Source organism: Stylophora pistillata, chromosome 7 (assembly GCF_964205215.1).
Source record: "Stylophora pistillata chromosome 7, jaStyPist1.2, whole genome shotgun sequence".
Lineage (NCBI taxonomy): Eukaryota > Metazoa > Cnidaria > Anthozoa > Scleractinia > Pocilloporidae > Stylophora > Stylophora pistillata.
Window position 1 is genome coordinate 22,475,988 of NC_142525.1, and position 7,229 is coordinate 22,483,216.

Below are 7,229 nucleotides of genomic sequence, written 5' to 3' on the forward strand. Positions count from 1 at the left end.
GCACCTGTCTTCATAAATGGCACAAATTGCTCGTCTTTCCAAAAAACCCTGCTTAAAGGAATTTCATTTGCAATGCATATTTAGATCAATCCTTTAGTAGAACAAAGCACATAAGTTTAGCTTTTTTAACGATTTTCCGCACTGAAAATTATTATTCAGCTTGACACCCACTTTTACGCTGCTGATCAATTCCATTAGTCGTTCTAGTTCGGATGACCAGATTTTTGGTGGTCTGAATAGACGAAGCAAAATAAATCCCCATACATTATTTTGAGTTTAGACTTTAATAGGAACTGATTCTAAACCACTGAACTGTTTTGGCCAGGGCGGAAAGAGGCCCAGTCTCTCTCCACCCTGTTTTTGGCATTTTTAACTTGCTTAGGTAAAAAGGTCGGACCTTCCATAAATTATAGGACAATGTACCTTCGAAATTTGTTCTATCTTCGTGATGAAGCTTGAATCCCTTGACATAAAACTAGTTATTTGTATAGCTGTCATCGATTTTGGTCTCTGAGAGAACGAACATTTTATGTTAGCATGTTCTTCACGTTGAAGAGCTTGAATCTGTCGCCGGCTGTTTTTCTTCGCGGAAGGAAGAAGCGAGATGATTAAACTAGCTCCAAATTTCTGCCTACGCGAAAAAATCATCTCAAATACTTCACACATCGCAATTAGTCTTATCCGTCATAATAATTACATGTGTCTCGAAATTGATTTAGTTTTGTTAGGCTCTTTGGTGATTTTTTGTTTTCTATTCTTTGACGATGCTTGTCTATCGTAGGGGAGATCATTCCATCAATCGAAGTGTTGTTCCAACTCAAGCTGCAGCCGCAAAAAAACCGAGGAAGAATTCATATCAAAAGTTTTTCATTTACCTCACTCAAACAGAACAATGCCTTCCTCCAAACTTGGCCCTTTCTTCCGAGATTGGTGACCCCGAGACATGCAATTGTGACGTCATAGTGCTAAGGTTTCGTACCAAATGTCGGGTGCGGAGGTCGCCTCAGATCACTTATCTGTTCGATCCAACTACTGGATGGGGTACGGGACGAAATGCGCTGTATTTGGCTGCAAAGAAAAGATCCCCAAAATACCATTATTACATTTTTATGGATGAGCCAGGATGTCGTACTTGATTTCAATTCATTTGCCCCACCAGAAATGAAGAGGCTGCCACCTTTTAGAGTCTTCGAAAAATGGCTTCTGGAGTACGAGCCTGTAGTTGGCGTTGTGGATTACAAATTGCATCATGGGGCAGACTGGACTAACAAAAGACGACGGGAAATATGTAACAAGACGGACAGTCCCCTTGTAATACCAACAGTATGGTTTGATAGCCTTTTCAATGCATATCATTACAAATCTATTGAGCACCTTTTCTCTTACCGCACGCAGTATGAAAAAATATGTTGGTGGTTGGTGAACAGACATATGTTTACTGCTGTGGAACTGAAATTTCGAGGCCAGGCATTGATGTTGGTGCCTGTGACAGCGAGTAATCCCACACATGTATGTACATCGTTCATACCCAAAGTCTGTAGACGGAATGAGTACATACTGGAGAGAATAAATCGACACGATTCAAGGGGAAGTTCCTTTAGTTTACAGAAATCGGACTTTATTTGAAGATTTTAGGCAGAATCCGGACGATTTCATTATCAATACGAGAACGTATTGTATGAACATAGCACGGCATCAACATATTAAACCATACGCTCATTTTGATGGTCAGGGGTAAACTTTAGCTTAACGACTGTTCCTATTTTTTCCTATTGTTTTTTTCCATTTTCAACTCATTTGACGATAAATTTCGAAAGGTCAGTTTGTCCCGGGAGGGAGAGGGTGACCCCTGAGTCCATCGTTTTTTAGTATAAGCAAGCGTAGACATCACTGGCGGTGTGACGTCACGTAGCAACGAGACAAACGCTTCGCTTGGCTTGCTCAGTTTAGCGAGGGAACGCCATTAATAAGAAACAAACACAAGACCAATGCATCTATCTTACTAGACGTTTTGTCGTTTTGTATCGTTGAGTATTTTTACGAGTTGTGCCGTCTTTTGACCAGCCCGTAGGGCGACTCAAAATACAAATAACGAGTAAAAACACTTGTTATTATTGGGTAACTATTAATTAACTTGTCATGTGTGTGCGAGGTTTGTTGTCTATATTGTCTGTGTGTTTAACTGTCTACTATTTTGTAAATGTGATTATTTGTAATTTTATTGGTTATAATTCCGGGCGAGTGAGCTGACTGCTATATTGAACTCACAACGTGTTATGACAAACGAAACCTAACGCTGTTTTCCTCTTCTCCTTATTAATACAATTCTATACTCGATATTATTTGGGGTCAATCTAATCAGTTATTTTGCTCTTCATTCCTTTTAATATTTTAATTGTTACTTCATAGAATTGTATTAACAGTGGTGAAACAAGTGAGTGTATCTATTTTGTCGACTTGTGTTGCTAAGCACTCAGTGAAAGCCAAAGACTCTTGAGGGTTCAGCTTGCCGCCCTGTGTTTTTAACTTGCGATTGCCGAAAACTCCCTGTTTAATTTTTTGGTTTGGGGACCTTGTGTCATAAGCACTTTGCGAGCCTCTCTGTTTAATTTTCTTTTTTTCGCCTGTGCTGTAAACGGCTGATAGCATGTGGTGGCTTATGTCGTAAATAGTCCATTTCGCGATTCTGGAAACTAGTCTTGGGCGCCAAAGCTAAGCTTAAGGGAATAAAGGCAAACTTGAATGCAGACTCCGAGGAGAAAAACAATCACAGACTTCTATCTTGAGATGTTGAGTATTCTTTTCCTTGTTTCTGAAGTGGTGAAGTAATGCACTGTGGCGTTCTGTAACAATGAGATTAAAAAAGAGTCATATCTCTCATATTTTCGTTTTCCTGAAGAAGTGAAATTACACAAGAAGCGGGAAGAGTTTTGCAGAAAAGCCGATGGCAAATTAATGAATCTCACAGATCACTTCATTTTTTTAGCAAACAAGACCTGAAAAGAGGGCTGTCTGGCAAAATTCACGTCAGTCCCAGGAACTTTCCCCACTTTCTTTGATCCAGAACTAAACAGACAGCTGCAAAAAGGAACTCGGTGGATCTTTGTAAAGAGAGACTCACAAAGAGAACTCTTCAAGTTAAGCGATCCGCTGACAAGAATGGAGAACTTTCCAAAAAGAAAGAAAGGCTGCAAATTTACGATGCAACGAACACCGATTTATTTCAGAGCTGCATGAAGATGAAATTCAAACTGGTCTCGTAGTTTAAACAGAAGTTTACCTCGATTTTAATATAGGAGATTTTAATAGGTTTACTGGTTTGTTCATTAACTTTGGTATTAGGATTCATTACTGATATGAAATTCAGTTTGTGTAAATTGTAAAGATTGTCACATTGAGATTTAATATCAAGGGTGTTTGACGATGAAAAAATCTTACTCGCGTGATTTTCTGCATGGATGGGGCTTTCCCTCTTAGTTTTCGCTATCTTTTGGCGGTTAATTCTTTCCTCAATTCAAATGACAGTGTTTAGAAGTTAATCTCTCTTGCGGTTATCCTCGCCAACTCTGCAATGTTAACTAGCGACAAGGATTACCTTTTGTCAGTTGTCAAGAACCTCCCCGCCCCCCTCCCCCTCCGTTACGACGTAATTCTAGTTCAAGGCAGACCTAAGCAGGTTGCTGCAAGCATTGTAAGGTGAAAAAGGAGAAGTTAAGATTATTGCAAAAATACATCTTCGGACAATGAAATTATCCGGTAGGAGTTTACGTAATTCAAACTGTTTGTTGTGCCTGTACGAACTTAGTGCGAGCAGAGCAATATTTAGCTTTCTCTGCATTCCGCATCGAACCATGGACATCGAAGACAAACCTGAAGTGAATTTACTGATACAAATCTTTGCTTGGAAACATCGGTAGAATTCAAGATTACAGCCAAGAAGTGTCTTTAGAGATGACAGTATTTATCTTAATACTCTTTATTCCCAATGTTGGTTCTTTTTGTTTTGCTTTGTTTTGTTTCGTTTATATGCCTCTTTTACGCCAGTCGTACATCTAGGCACATTTTGCCTACCTGACAACTATCATAATTCGGTCCTTCGAAATGTTTGGAAACCCCCATATGTTACGGCTTCCAAGTTTCAAAGACGCATTTGGGAAGTCCACATCTCGGTAAGTACAACAGATAGTCTCTCTTATCATGCAGTTCTGCTTCTCTATTTATATCGTTCCCCGATGCATAGTCACTCTAGTATCTTGATTGTAGATTACTTAGCTCATAATTCGATGAAATCCACAAAAGTGATCTTAACTACGCGCTAATTTATACTCTGAGTAGTATATTAGACAGGTTTCCTTCTTCATGAAAGATCTTGTCGATAGCTTTAAGCATCTTCGTTTGACGTACAAAAAAATTCGAAAAAGATCGAGATAAAGGTTTGCACTCTTAGAGAAGGCGGTGTGAGGATATGGTCTAATCAATAAACTTCGTATGCGAGCTTATGGTTCTGCGAGGAAAAATTGGCCTTTTCATTTACATTCAGCGAGGCAGTTCATTTTAAACAGCAACGAACGTATCTGAAGAAACGAGAACATTCGAATAAAGTTGTTTGCGTTATTAGATATGATAATTTGGAGGATGTCGGGTAAAGTCCCAACAGGTCTTTTTCACTTTCGAACCAATTACCAATGAAAGTAGTTCTTCATTCACTCGCTATGCTCAGTTTTTTCCTTACTCAGTGAGCAAAACGTCTGACTTGCTTGGTTTTTACCACTCTCAGGAATACAGGTAAGGAAAACAAAAATCTCTCGCAAAATCCCAAATGAAACGCCTTTAAAGGGACAAATGCAACGCTTCGCGTGTTGTCTTGCCACATCATGAGGAACATGGAAGAAGATGTTAATGTTCTGCTTGCTCGCGAGTCATAACCAACAACAGGAAGTGAAGTGATCAAAGAGTTAGTGGGGCCCAAAGAGAACCATGCCGGACCTAATACGTGATATCTCGATCAAAAGTAAATATAAGGAGCTTTTGATTCGAAAACAAGGAAAGATGTTGTTTGTGCAAATAATTATTGCGTGCGATAAGATACCTGTCGTTACACAGGTACTGACGTGATTAATTTTGTCGCCGTTTTGCAGTCATTTTGATCTGCTTCAGGGTTGCCATTTATGGTTGCCGAAGTGTGTCAATATTCGATGTCGTGTGTGTACGTTTGATGATTTAAAATGTATGTGATGTTGTTCAATACATTCGATAAACTTGTAGCAAAATTCGATAAATTCACCTTGATATTCAATCGATAATTCATGCAATATTCATTCGATAATTCAAGCAATATTCATTCGATAATACATGCAATATTCATTCGATAATTCAAGCAATATTCATTGGATAATGCACGTGACCTATCATCCGTATTTGGGATAGAAGGCTTGGCTACTGGTTGTCTAAAATGATGGAACAAATGGGAGTCTTTGGCGCTTAGCCTGCTCGATAGATGTGAGATAGGTTCTGAAGAACCTGGCCCTTTGCAGCTAGGAGGTCACGTGCCTAGCAACGCCAAATTGGAGAGCAAGATTTTCTGCACAGACAAATTGAATGAGTCTCTTGATCTGAAAGGCGGTTATTTTGAATTGAAGCGTTAAATACCTTTCCATCTCTCAAAATCCAGTAAGTTTAGCATATAAATATAGCTTTAAGCACACCCTCTAATCGGAAAGGTTAATATTCAGCTGGGATCGCGGCAAAAATATCAGCGTCAAGTCCACCACGAGTTACAAACATGGCTTCTCCTTCAGGTATGTAGAACAGATCTTGTCTTCTTGCTGCACTTTTATAGCGACGTTTGGACGATTAATACAAGTAAAAAGAAAGAAAATACGGTAATTCACTACACTTTAAGTTTAGGAGCTGTTTACTATCGAAAAACATAGAATTTTGGCCATTGATTTCCCATAAAACTATGATATTTGAATCAACAAGCGTTGTTTTTATTGTTGTAGATATTGATATGGACGAGTCACTCTAACAATCCACTACGGGCAAAAAAAAGTTTGCATACCCTTGCTGTGTTCCCCTATGTAATGGGGATTCAAGATACCACGAAGATTTGCGTTTCCATCGCATTCCCGGTCGTGCCAAGGATGAAAAGTTGAAGAAGGAATGGCTGATCAAAATCCGAAGAGACGAAGGTCCTGACTTCAATGTATTTAACAGTGACATTTCGATTTTCAAAGCATTTCACAAGGAATTGTTCGGTCAGCTTGTGTCTAATGGCTTATACATTTTTCTATTTAGATAACTACTAGTACGAGAGTATGCTCAAGGCACTTTACCAAGGAATATTACCTTCTCCCGACTAAGTCTGGTAGCCAGCGACTGAAAAGAGGTGCTGTTTCATCGAATTTTAACTGGAATTCTCCTTCAAAGCACGAAGAAAGATTATTCGACATGTCGACAGGTACTATATTCTTCAGTTATATTTTAATGTGTCTGTGAGTTATGAGGTTGCCATGATAAGTCTAGACTATTGCTTCTTTCTATTTTTTAAATACTGTATCAGTTTGGGATAAATATTAACTGCTATTTTTAAAATCATTTGTGACACCTTATGGAAGCGATGTATGGTTATGAAGTCTATATACAGACCTCAGATTCTTCAATTTCTAAAAGGATGTAATTGTTTTGAAATTTAAATTTATGTAAACTATAAAAGTATATTTCATTTTTTGGCTTTCTTCGCAGAGATACTCAAACAGATGATAGTGACACTGATGGAGTGGAAAGTAAGGCAATGCAAAACAGGGAAAGTGTGGAAACAGAGGTGCAGTCTCTGAAGGCTCAGCTTCTGGCCATGCATGGAGAGCTTGAGGCAAGCAGAAAGGAAGCAGCTGCAGCTAAAGAAGAGCTAAGAAATGTCAAGGCTGAAGCAACATTAAGTAAATTTGGCCTGGAGAGATTTGGTTCAGACAATGAGAGTATAAAATTTTACGCTGGTGTTCCCTCAAATGAACATATTAAGCTTTTTTTAAATTCATTAAGCCCAGTGCTGAACTAATGACCTACTGTTATGCCTCTGGAGAGAGAGAAAACAGACCAGCCTCCAGAAATATGCTTCTAATAGATGAAATGTTTATGTTTCTTGTTCAGCTTAAACTAGGATTATTTGAGCAAGATCTTGCTGATAGGTTCACAATTTATATATCATCAGTCTCTAGAAAATTAGTAAC

At 38.7% G+C, this 7,229-nt stretch overlaps 1 pseudogene; it reads left to right on the top strand.

Moving 5' to 3' along the window:
- Nucleotides 1-764: 764 nt before the first annotated feature.
- Nucleotides 765-2,392, top strand: LOC148727117 (uncharacterized; annotated as a pseudogene).
- The last annotated feature ends 4,837 nt before the right edge of the window (nt 2,393-7,229 follow it).